General features: G+C 38.8%; 1 pseudogene across 1 annotated transcript; it reads left to right on the top strand.

Moving 5' to 3' along the window:
- Nucleotides 1–257: 257 nt before the first annotated feature.
- LOC146661229 (microfibrillar-associated protein 3-like) lies at nt 258–5,149 on the top strand (annotated as a pseudogene). The gene is made up of 3 exons (XR_014913475.1): nt 258–334; nt 1,285–1,570; nt 2,933–5,149. The product of XR_014913475.1 is annotated as a microfibrillar-associated protein 3-like (transcript).
- Nucleotides 5,150–13,777: the final 8,628 nt, after the last annotated feature.

The raw sequence follows: 13,777 nt of genomic DNA, 5'->3' as shown, positions 1-13,777 counted from the left end.
ATAATAATGTTTAATTCTAACAACAATATACAAATACAAATGACTATTAAATCCCTTGTTATTACTTATTGAAAAAAATAGAGAAACACGATTAAAGATAAAAACTGCTAATGAATCATTGAATAAATAACAAAACGTTCAGTACATAAACTGTTTGACTTAGATTATTTCTTATAAATCGTGTAAAAATGTAAAATAAATAAATAGGCGACAGTGACGTGATCTCACCTACCTGCATGGAAGAGTTGACAGAAAACCACGCCCATTCACTCATACCTGTACTAGGAAGTGAATGGATCGGATGGATTGTGCTTCCTTGGCTGGCACACTCAAGGTAAATTACTAAAATAATTGTAAAACTTCACACTGCAGGCGAAAGCGCATCAAATCCGACTTTTTTGACCCTATGCGACCCATATCCGATCATGGTATGACGGTGTGAACAGCACAAATCCGACATCCGAACTGGGTCACTTTCGTACGTGGTACTGAATCCTATACATATCTGATGTTTTTTGCCACTTGCTGATGGTGGATTTGGCTGCCTTGGTTTCTGTGGGCAACAGGTGGGAATTTGAATGGTTTTAGTTCGAAAACCATTATCGTGCCTGGGACGCTAGTGCGGTAACAAGAACCAGTTTGTTATTTAATCAAGCTGTGTCTGACCTATGTTATATTTCTGTTTAAAACTCGGTGTATTATAGCACCACAGTACCTTTTACTGATACTTTCAGTCTGTAAACGAATTAAGGAATTGCCCACTTTTCCGATAATTTATTCTGAATTGTTAGTTTAGCGCACTCATTAAGCATCACTGTAAATGTGCCTCACGCCTGTCCCGTTCGCCGTATACTTAATGTTATAACCGAGATTTCTTTTCAGTACACTTACACAGGGTTCAGAAAAGAATTATAATGTTATTCAAATAAAAGGGTGATGATTTTGTAACTTAAATGTTGGGACATGGAGAAAAATGAGATCAAGAATTCAACAAAGTGCTCTGAAAAAAAAAAAGATTAAAAAACAAACAAACAAGCAAAAAAAAAAAAAACCTCACTGGAAGAAGAGCTTAAACACAACATTTAAACTCAAGTGATTTCCTTTTAATTAAAATTGTCCTGTAAAGGTTTTATGTCCTGATGATTACTGCATAAAATACTAATATACTAAACATTCAAATTTGTGAAATGCAGACGTACATATTATAAAGACACTAAAGAGCTAAGGGCCTGTTGTCATATGACGCTACATCAGATTTGACCGTTGACTTTTCCTGTTTTGCAGGTTTGTCTCGTCCCAATGTGAGCTGAACCTGTGGCTCTTTTCAACATGTTTTTGCCTCATAATCCTCACCTCTCTCACTGGCTCGCCACATTCTTACTGCTCAATTGCTGGAAAGCAGGTGGAGCTCACAATGGGTCAGAGGTGGTGACCTCAATGCAGCGGGCTAGCATCCCACCCATCGTGGTGAAGGAGGGGTCGAGCATGCTGATTACGTGTAACGTGACCGGGACCCATGATAACATCAGCTGGTACAACTCTAAAGGACCCCTGCAGGGTGACGACGCAGGTAGGACGAGGAAATGAAGCAGCGAGATTTTGATCAGCTTCGAGTTCTTTTCGTCCTGCATGGCTTTTTTTTTTTTTTTTATCTGAAAGCAATCAAATGAACTGAAAAACATACTTTCAGAGTTAGTGCTCGTGCTGATATTTCAGTGGCATTTAATTCTGAAAGTGACAAAAAGGTTTTATGTAAAGTAAGACACATAAGCACTGCCTTTCAACCAGCATATCAATCACTTAGTCAATCATTGTTACTGTTTTTACCATGAATAATACTTTAGTCACAAACAGTATGTGGAAAAAGGAAGTATGCTTCATTTCATATATAAAATTTTGTGTGTTCAGACACTGAAAACTACGGAAGAGGATTAGGGCCACTGGAAAAAAAATCTGAGATTAAAGTCAGAATTCTGACTTTTTTCTCAGAATTCAGGAAAAGAAGAAAAAAAAAAGACGTACCCACTTAGTGGCCCTAATCCTCTTCCGTAGAAAACCCCCTGCTGGCCTACACTATGTGACACACTGCATCATTATTTATCTAACACAAACTGCAGAAGCAGTGTGTGATGAATTAAGTACATCTCATGATTCAGTAGTTTGCTGAACCACCTTTAACAGAAATAAATTGAAGGTCCGTTCATAGCAGTTTAGTCCGGTTGAGGTCCGGACTTTGGCTGGGCCTGTGCAACTTGTGGATTTGCTGCTGTGCTTAGGATCATTGTCCTGTTGCATGAGCCAGTTTTGGCCTAGTTTTAGCTGTCAAACAGTTGGCCTTTAGCAAACAGTTAGTGTGAGGTGTTTAACAAAAATCAAATACAGCTTATCAGCACAAACATGATGCTGGGTATTATTGCCAAACACATCCACGTTGGCCTTGTCTGTCTAAAGGACATTGTTCCCGAAGTCTTTGAGTCTGTTCAGATGTAACTTTGCAAACCTAACTCGTGCTGCCATTTTAATAATTGGACTTCCATGAATTTTAACATAACATCCCGATGTGCTATAATGTGTTACACGATGTTGTATTTAAATAATTGTAGACCCAGGACACTGGCATTGAATAAAACCACCTTCTGTATTTGTACACTTGTTACCATGTCACCAAAAGGTCTCTGTAGGTATTTTAATTTTCAAATACTAAAGAAATCCAGAAATTGTCATTCTGGTTGACTTGCTGAACTATTTGTCAGCAGGTGACAGAGATGTGTACTGATTAGAGTTTGGAGAAAAAGAATGACTGCCTTCTATTTCTTGTCTTTGACAAATTGCCTTAGGTAATGCTGCTGATTAAGGAGATGAAGGAGATTTGAACGTTTTAATGAGAAACTTTGTGGTAAAAGTAAAAATATGTTGTGCGTTATTGCCGCAGGTGGAAGGTGGCAGATTCAAGAGGAAGGCATCCTGAACATCACCGAGGTCTTGTTTGAGGACCGCGGCAGCTACACCTGCGTTGCCTCGAGCGCCAGCGGCGGCACCCAAAACTACACGGTGACTCTTCGCGTTGCCTACTCTGACAGTGGCTTGGGGCTGCATTTCGTCGTTGTGTGCCTGGTGGCCTTCACCATCACCATGATCCTCAACGTGGCCCGCCTGTGCATGGTCAGCAGCCACCTCAAGGAGATGGAGAGGGTCATCAATGAGTTCTTCCGGACAGAGGGCACAGAGAAGCTGCAGAAGGCATTCGAGGTTGCCAAGAGCATCCCCATTGTCACTTCAGCCAAGACGGTGGAGCTCGCCAAGGTCACGCAGTTCAAAACTATGGAGTTTGCCCGTCACATCGAGGAGCTGGCCCGCAGCGTGCCTTTGCCGCCACTCATCCTAAACTGCCGGGCGGTGGTAGAGGAGACGGGGGAGACCGGGAACCCTGCGTCAGAACACATAGAGTCGACTGTGGCGAGAGGGAACAGACAGATTACTGCCCCCCCCAACCCCGACAAGGATGCAGAGGAGCAGGCACTGCTTTCAAGCAAAGGAATGATGGAGGTGGTGACTACGTCAAAGTGTCTGTCCATACAACTTCTGAGAAGACCGTCAGTGAGGATAGAGGACCCGCTCATGTGCTCCCACCAGGCATACGAACATCTGTGTGATATAAGTAATGTGAATCCCATCAAAAACTAATTTCTGATTGCAAATTAGTGATCAAGAAATTGTTAAATTGTGCAGCTGATTATTAGATAACATTCTTATCTCCTCCCTTTCTTATTTAATTGTGTCACCAAGTCTTGTATTGAAACATCTTGTTTATGATAAGTTATGAATTCATCTGTGGACATTAAAATACTGTTTTCCTTCCTGCTTAAAACTGAATTTCCTTCATTTTGCACATCTATTCCTACGTTATGCTTGCAGTAATCTCCCTTTTTGCACATAATGCAACACACACAAACACACACTAACGTTTGTTTAATTAGTGATGATGAGGAAAGTGCAAAAGGTCCAGCTTTGTTCTCAAGAATCAAAAGCTGTTCCCTAACAGTTCCTCGGTCTCATTTTGCCTCAGTTTGATACAGCAGAGAATAGTAATTTTTTTTTCCTCCTTTACCCTCTTGAATATATTGTATTCCTATTTTTTTTTTTTTTTTTTTTTTTTTTTCAACCCTGCGTGTTGGCTCACCTTTAACTTTGCCTTCTTTGAGTTTTTCTGCACACAGCCGATGAAGCAGCAAGCGCTCATTATCCTCTTTCAGATATCATTTGCTACTCTTCACTTGCGTTCGCTTTGACAGTCAGTGAGCTTCCACAGAGCAAAATGCTGCAATGAAATGTTCTCGTATCGCCGTGTCGATTGTTTTCATGTCAGCGCTTCCTGTCACTCACTTGAAACTCGAAGGCAGATGTAAAAGCCGGAGAAATAATCATCCCAAGACTTATTCCTGTGTCACATATGTGTTTGTGTAGTCATTTGTGAGTAAGGATAGCGGCTAATTGCAGGTTGGGTTTTTTCAAAATTGAATAAGTAATATGAAGCATTAAAGGGAAAGTAGCATAAATGTGATTCTTTAAATTTTTTTTTTTTTTTTTTTTTTTTTTTTTTAGAATAAGCTGCAAATCTAGGATGCAATCATCGTGGCTGTGATGAAAAATTCCTGATTGTTTAATGGTCATATATATAAATCATTTCCCGATCTCTCTATGCCAGCAAAAACATTTTTATTATGAAGTCAGTTTATATTTATTATAACTTTCTGTGGCATAGTGACATTCAGCATCTGCAGAGTCATTTATTTCATTGTGAAACTTCAGATTAATCAAGTATAGAAGGGAAGCACTGATATGTCTGGTACAAGATGTTCACTGACATACATAGCCCGTGTATGTAGAAATATGTATATATTTTTTCCATTTGAAAAACAATTTAACTTAAGGATGTTTTCAGTATTTTAGCCTTTTCCATAGAATCTGTTTTATAGTTCTGAGATTTCACACCCTGAAACTAAATCAGCTGTTAAGAAAATGTTGAAAACCCTTCACATAGAGCTTCTTACATGTCTGTAACACACGTCTGTGTCGTGTGAGTAAATAGTGAGTCATAGTGGCACCCATACTGATTTAAGGAGTGTGACATGTTGACAGATTAATGAAGTACAAAAGGTAAATAATGACTCCTGGCACAATTCATTGTTTTCATTAAAACTTTATTAACAGCACAGAAATGTGTTTGGCAGTGTGCCTCCAACACCAGTATTGGTATTTGTTTCCATGGTATCTGTGAAAATATTTACAGCTTTGCAGGCTTCTTTACTGCGCATGTTAAAAAAAAAAAGGAAATAAAAGCCTGTATTATATAGTATGAATCAGCACTGAGTCAGTGGCAGAACCTGAATTGTGTTTGCACATAATTCTACTGCAGTTCATAAAGGGAAAGCAAAAGCCTGTAATTCACAATTAAAATGTGTAAATGTCTGGTAGTTATTTACAGGCAATGCTCCAAATGAGCCACACAGTGGAGCTGTTGGGTTAAGCATCTCCAACCCTGCTACTTTCACAAGCTGTAACACTCCTGAAGGAAGCTTGTGCTTGCCAACAGATGTCAATGAAGACTTGATACCAGCAGAGAGAGATTTAGTGCTGGTAGCTGAACTGTCACATCTCATGGGCAAAGTGTTGATTTGAGGCCCATATGTCAGTGTCTTGCTTGGATTAAACACCGGATCCAGTTTAGAAAGCTGTTGTTCTTGTTGCAGACGCTGTCATTTTGCAGGAACTTTAGGTGAAAGTCTTTACATCTGGGTGAAGCTGGAAGATCTGGTAAAATCATCCAGACACATGTAAATTAATAAGGCTGGATTGTTATCCATTTTTATTTAAATGGAGCTGATCTGGTGTGTTAGCTTGACTTAAGGCCTTGAATTCAAATGTTCCCCAGGCAGTGATGCCTACTTTAATCTCACTATTTTAAAATCTTTAGAATAACTGGAATATCCTCAGACTTTGAAATAAATGAGACTGTACAGGGGTGTGCAGGTTAACAAGGGAAGACGTATGAACATTTATCCATGCTCGTTTTTGAAATCCACCCAGATCATGGACAGATGAATGGATCTGTAAAACATGGTGGAGGCCCTGTCATCAGCTGGATTTCAGCCAGTGGTCTTGGGATCTTTCAAAATTGTAATAATTTTGAATACAGAAAAAGTACCATAACTTTTTTATGAACCATCTGGAAAGCATCTGATTGGCAACAGCTTCATTTTTCAGCATCACAATGATCCCGAACACACTCCCAATGCAGTAAAATAATGCCAGAATGGAAGTGCTATCAGCCGTGGACTGGCCTCTCCAGAGCCCACACCTCAACATTACTGAGGCGATGTGGGAGTATTGTTACAGAGTACTGACTTTCAAGCTCACTAGAACTACACAAACTCTGTTTTTGCTTCATATGCTGTATTTCCATGTTTCATGTTCCTAGCAACATATAAAGAAATAATGGATGGCTCAAAACTTTTGCATTGAACTCTATATTTTGTGGAGGTGCACAGTCAAGTACAGTTTTAAAGCAATTATCACAGCTTATATAAAAGACTAACATATATGTGGGTAAAGGGGAAGTAAAGAAATATGTTTTTTTGCCATATAAAGTACTTTTGCAAATTATTTGAATAAACTTTTTATTCTTTTAAGAACAAATGTGTATAAAGATAAAGGTGTAGGTGTTCTCAGGTCACATAAAAACACAATGACACCCCTACGTTAATCAAATCCTCACAAACACATAATTAGAATGGGTCTGGTAATGACAACTTTTCTAGGACAGACAGGCCACTGAATTCAGAGAGTGGCCTGAAAACAAAAAAGCCATCAGAGGATCTGCAGATTCTTCAGGTACAAAGAGATCTGACATACATTTGACCTGCATGAGCTGCAGGTCCAGGAAAAAGCTTTAGAATTCCAGAAAGAACATTTAAAGAAAACTAAGGTTGGCCAGTTTCGTGACAGTTGTTTGACCACAATAACAGCAGGCATATTTGGCACCTACCGAAGACAGCTTTTCGGGAAATGAACCTCACACCGGCCATGAAGCATGACAGGGGAAATGCTGCCTGAGGGACTGGGCAGCTTGCAGTCACTGATTCAGCTATGAGTTCTGTCTCATATCAAAAAACCTGATTGAAGGAAATGTGAGGCCATCTGTCCAAAGGTTGCATTTGAACCATAGGTTTGTGTTTTCAATAGTAAAATGATGATGATGATGATGATGATGATGATGAAGCATATCTACCAATGAATGGCTCAGGAAAACAATTTGCAGGAAAACCTAACTTTTTGCAGTAACTTTGGAAAAGTGGTTAAAGGTTTTGGAAAGCCAACATCAGAGTGGACAGTTGTGAAAATTAAAGATTGTTAAGACAAAGACAACACCAAGTCTATTCTTTTAGATCCGCCGTCCGGTTATCACAGAAAAGCAAACGCCATTTTTCTGCACCTCGATCATCTTTGTGAGACTCCTCAAGCTCGTACAGTTACCAAGTCCGCCCTACCCGTGAAATATCAGTTTGGCGGACATCCCAAATAACAATAACCTTGGGCCTCCGTGTTGAATAACTCAAAAAAATCCATCCTTCTTCCTTTTCCTGTCCTATCTGGAGGCGAGCTTATCTAAATAGAATTGATTGGCCCGAGCGATCATTCATCATGTCGGGCCAAAGCAGACGTTTAAGGAGGGGGGAAGGAAGATTTTAAGGACAGGATATTTCCAGCAGGCTCCGGTGTCATTGAGGTAAACTAAATGAATCGATTGGACCAAAAAGGATGGCACTTTCTGCGTGTGCGCGTGTGTGTGAGGGAAATACAAAAGAAAAAAAAATTCCTCCACATACTTGAGCATGTGTGTTTGATTATGTATACATACTTAAACGAATGAAGCCGGTGCATGCAGTAAATCTGGGTCTCTTGAAATTAAATTGCTCATTAAATCGGGTTAGAAGAAAATGATTGCTAATTCTATTTTATTTGCAATCAGCCTGAAGGAGCTTGACAGAAAAAAGGAGCGCAGGACAATAGCTGATAAATTAGATGACACAATGAGAGAAGTGCTTGTTATATCTGTTCATTAGATGCAGCAGGCATGATTATCTCTACTATTTGCTCTGTGTATGTGTGCTTTCCCTTCATCTTGCATCCTCTCAGATTTGAGCTGCTTGTACACTGAAGGACAAAGGATACTTAAAACTTTTTTGCTCTGCTGTACTTTTATAACAGCATGTTAAGGATATCTGCCATTCCAGATCTGCCTCAATCAAAGCTTCACTACCTGCATTACACCCGTTAATATTAATGGCTGGTGAGGTAAGGGTTCTGTGGATCCCAGTCAAGTTAATTGTTACCAACATGGATAAAAAAAATATTTGTAATGCTTCTTCATGCTGTGAGGATATCGCCGTGTTTAAAAGCTCTGTTCTCTAAAATGTCACCGTGTGCTTTTGCATTTGTGTTTTTCAGCAGATTAGATGGAGTAGAACAGACCTTTAAAAGCAAAATATTAACCACATTTGTGTGGTCTATAGCATCGTTTTTGGCCATGTGGTGCTAATTTATAGTAGCTGGTATAAATGATCTATTATATATCTGTATATTATTATAAAAAATGTGACCTCATTGACCTGAAAATGAGAGCGTAAAGCAAAATCCAGAGATTTCTTTTTAAAGTTTTATTAAACATGAGCAGATGATCTTTGTAGATTATCTGCAGTATAGTGGCACACTGTTGGGTGGTTCTAATAAACATAGTCAAAGTTTTAAATGATGAGGTAAACATATGAAAAAGTGATCCTTGTGTAGCAAAGATGTGGCTTCAGAGTGTTCTGAATGTAAGACAGAAACAGTTTTTCCAATGAATGGATGGATAATGAACACAGCAGGATGCTGGGCTGGAAAGACAGAGAAATGTAAGCCAGGAACACTGTAGGAGTCTCTCTCCAGTTTGCACATTTGGTAAATACTGCACATTTGTGGAAATAAATGTGGCTTCTCTATTGTTACTAAGGTGATGCTACCACGGTATTTGTAATTAATTCATGTGGCAGAGATTCAATAAGGTGCTGGAAACATTCCTCACAGTTTTTGGTGTGTATTGGCATGACAGTATCACACAGTTGTAGATTTACTGGCTGCACATCTATGATTTAACTCACTTGTTCTATCACATCCCAAAAGTGAACTCCTTGCCATGTTGAAGAAACCAGCTTTGAGATCTCTTAATGCTGTTCTCATTAAGAGATGGACAACAGAACTAGAGCAGGCTGTGGTGTTTGAACGATGCCCAGTTGGTACTAAAGGAGCCCAAAGTGTGCCAAGAAGCATCCCCTACATGATCACACCCCCACCAACTATTGACACAAGGCAGGATGGATCCATGTTTTCATGTTGTTTACACCAAGTCCTAGGCAACGTTTTTCTAGTCTTCTATTTCCCAATTTTAGCTGTCTGGAGTGGCAGCATGTGTAGTATTCTGATGCCCATCTGCTTCAAGCCTTGACCTGTTGTGTGTTTAGAGATGCTCTTGTGCATACCTTGGTTGTATTGAGTGTTTTTTTCAGTTACAGTTGAATTCCTATCAGCTCGAAGAAGTCTGGCTATTCTCTGCTGACCTCTGGCATCAACAAAGCCTTTTCTCCCAGGGAACAGCTGCTCATTGGATGTTTTTCTTTTTCTTTTTTGTCCCATCCTTTGTAAACCCTAGAGATGTGTGGGAAATTCCCAGTAGACCAGCAGTTTATAATACCCAGAATAGCCTACTGCTAAAAAAACACAACATGTTAAAAGTCACTAAAATCACCTTTGTCCCCCTTTCTGATGCTCGGCTTGAACTTCAGCAGGTCATCCTGACCTTTTCTAAATGACTAAATCCAACAAACCCCTGCCAATCGGATTGGCTGATTAGATATTTGAACGGGTGCAACTACATGTATAAAGTTTTACTGTGTAAATTTTGAACAACAAAGGTTGCTAACAATTTATGAACATTTGCATTTTATTGAATTTCTGACCACAGTGATTCAAGATCATTCAACAGACATGAATGGCAACAAAATTAAATAAGACCCCAACATATCATGTCAATGCCTAAATCAATCAATCAAACAAACAAACAACACTGTCAGCTAAACTTAAATGTCTTTCTCCCTATAACATCATCATTTCCAATACCAATGTTAGCTGCATGATGATGTTATAGGGAGAAAGACATTTAAGTTTGGTTATTTGGTGAGTTTCCAAATAACCAAACATGCCATAAGATTATTATTCAAACACTATTCCAATTCCAGTCCATTTACCTCCTACCATTGCTTTGGTGGCACCTTGCATGACCAATGAGGGTGAGAAGTGTGCATCACTCCACACTCAGACTGTTTTGCACCATGGAGAAAGCTATTTCTTGTACTTTCTGTCAGTCCTGCTTTTTTATTTATTTATTTTAACAAAGGGCTGCATAAAGGAAGCTTTTATACTTAGGCTACTTTTAAACTGTATTTCTGTTTTTGCATTTACACAAAGCATCCCAAATGCAGGTTAGACATCCTTATTTTCAGATAATAATAATTTAAAAAAAAGCCAGCGTGTCGAAGCCTGGCAATGGAGCCAAGCAAACGTGGTAACAAAGTGAAGGGGAACTGATATCTGACCCGAATCTCTGCAGGGTCTCACTGCAACAAACCACACAGCTGTCAAGGGCTAATGGGAAATAATGGCAGAAGCAACATCATAGCAGCTCAATGGGGACTGGGGTGAAGGTATTGGGGTCACGTCTTCCAATGTCTCCTTGTATTCTTTGACAGATACAATCTGCAGAAAGTGAAAACATCTCGAGGGAAAACATGAAAGTGGCGAGTGATGACGTTGGCCAAATGAAGGTCACACTGAGAGAAGTCAGTGGGAGTGATTGTGTGCGCATGAAACTTTTAGGGAGTTGTAGGTCAGTCTGGGCTACACACACTGCGCCTTAAGACTGTCACAGTAGAAACTTCTGGGCTTGTCCGAGAGGTCATTTCTCTGATATTTTTCCTTCCTTGATCCAAAACTAAATGTCCCAAGGAATGGATAGAAAGTAGCGCACCTTTATTTGAGCTATAATTTCCAAAGCATTTTCTAGAAACTTGCAAAAAGAATGAAAGAAACAAATACAATCACCCACTTTCGTAATGAGGGGTTGTATATAAGTACACTTGCTAAACATTGTATCCATTTTCTCTGTTTGAAGTACAAAACTTTATCAAATGGTTGGTGCATAAGGAAATGATGCAAAAAGAAAACCAAACATATATTCTGACCTCACTTGTGCTTTTTAGGTATTAATAATGACACATACTGTAACTTGAAAAAGAGCAATGAAAAAAACTAAACAGAACAAAAGCCAAGAAATTTGCTTGTTTTTTTCCGCTCCTTTTGCACCGAGAGCAATTTGATTCCCAAAAGTAGCAAACATGGCTGCTTGCAGGCTATAATTTCTTGCATTATGTGAGTTTTACCAAGTCAATACTTAAGAGCATTAAATCACAGCTCTGGTGTAGAGAAATCACCACAGAGGCCCGTTCCTTTCCATTATCATTCTTTAAATCAGCAAAGGTAATTTTAGTAATTTTTGTAACGTCTGTTCAAGCCTACAATTTAAAGCCTAAAAGCAGCCAACGGCGATACTTTATGCATCATGTGGCTATTTTTGCATTCATCCAGCAGGCAAAAATCAACAGGCTTCACGTCCACAAAGTTGCAGTTTTAAGTGTATTCATATTTCATACTTATTCGATCTTTGCTTCCATTCACGTCGACATTATTTTTCTTTTTTGAATGAAAAAAATCCCAATAAAATTCCAGATTGTTTAGAAATGCAAAGACGTTGTTTCAGCACAAATACATTTTATTGTAGTACAGTGGTTGTAGAGTTAGCCATCAGTGAGCTGTCACTGTTGGAGAACACATGTTTGTTATGTATTTTTTTCTTTTTGAGTACTCTTGACCCAAAACAAAAAAGACCTGGATTAGGTTTAGTCTGTCACATACCAGTCCTTCATTTCCTGGAAAATCACCCACCAAATGGGCTTCTATGTTGTTTTTCATGCTTTTATCATCACACACACAAATATATATATGTGTGAACGGTGTCTGACACATAAACTGAATTTCACAAGACATTTCGACATTTTCACACAGACATTACATAGCTTTTTAAAATTCTTTAGTAGTAAATTCTAGTTTTGAATAACTTTGTACTGATAACTGACATGTGTAGCCGACTGAGACGAACTATTGTCCTTCAAGTGACAGCTGTGATGTTAATGGCTAGATTTTTATTTTAGTTTCATTTAGCAAACAACCTCTGGCGTGTAATTTGGAATTTCGACAGTCGGTTTTGTGTTGCAGCTTTTGTTGTTGCTTTTGCACATATTGTGCTCTCACATACAAACTTCACACCACACTAGCTCAGCTAACAACATTCTGGCCTTGTAGTTATCAGGCCTGCAGTGACGACTCTCTGGGCTTCACTTGGCAGGGCAGGTAAATTAGATGACTCGGCCTTCCTCGCTCCGCACGTCTCGACTATGTGGCTGATGGGCTAAAGATCGTTCCTCGGCACAGACTCAGGCAGATTTACTGAGTGCCACACACTCTATAAATATGCAATAATGAAACTTATGAAATATTTATTGACCATCTTTTTGTCAGACAGGTGGGATATGCTCCTCTGTGAAATAAGACTCTGGAATCTACTGGATAACATTACTGTAATGACTGCAAGTTACTATTCAAGCCACTGTTCAAATGGAGGGTTTTAGCTTGGGTTATATTAGCATAAATCAGCCTAAACCAAGCCTTCAGAGGCAGTCTCAGGCTGCAGAGTGTTCATTCAGGGCTTGCCAACATGGGCTCCATATGAGCTGCATGGCAATATCGTTCTGTCATATTTAGGTCATAATAAATGGCAAGTCAATTATACAGCCTGTGCTCAGTCTTCAAAGACATCACACATTACTATTACAATATACGGTGTGATGTTTCATGATTTCAGTAGGCTCTAAGGGAGTGATGGAGAAGTAAAGTCAGTAAAGTTTTTGAACAGTAATGTGTTTTGTTTCCTTTCTGTAATGTAGAGAAGTCTATCATATATTATTACACAATTTAAACTGACCAAAACAATGAAAAAAACAAATGCATTTATGCTTTGATTTCATTTGCCTTTATTTTAGTTACATTATATATTATAGTTACTCTTTCTCTTTTATTCTCTTTAGTTACTTTCTCCCTGTATTCTTTTTAAACTTTGCATTTCCCCACTATGATCTTTCACTAAACTTTTCTTTATGCATTTCTATTCTATGCAGTCTGTCATTCACAGTGTGTCAGGGTGAAATTAATGTGGATAAAGACAAAGGCAAACTGATTTGAATTAATTCATTTCTCCCTTTATTTTATTTATTTTTTAAATAAATTGTATTTTTCTTGTAGTTTCAGTGCTCCACAGTACTGCAGCATATTACAGTTTAAAATAAACAATAGCTTTGAGATTTAAGGGGGTGATTTTGTGTTTTAGTTTGCTTTGATTTAGATAAACTGTGATTAAAAAATATCCTAAACATACAGACTAGGCAAATAGTGGGACTTGGTTTCCTGGCCAAATAAGTCACATGATCGTAATCGCATCACGTGTTTCATGGCAACAGACCAAACTGAAGGCGGAGCCAGTGAAACAAGCACAACACATGAATATGCCTGT

This window comes from Rhamphochromis longiceps, linkage group LG10, assembly GCF_057381845.1.
Source record: "Rhamphochromis longiceps isolate RC_006_pf linkage group LG10, R_longiceps_female_GT1.1, whole genome shotgun sequence".
Taxonomy (NCBI): domain Eukaryota; kingdom Metazoa; phylum Chordata; class Actinopteri; order Cichliformes; family Cichlidae; genus Rhamphochromis; species Rhamphochromis longiceps.
This window is presented reverse-complemented; position numbering and strand designations above follow the sequence as displayed.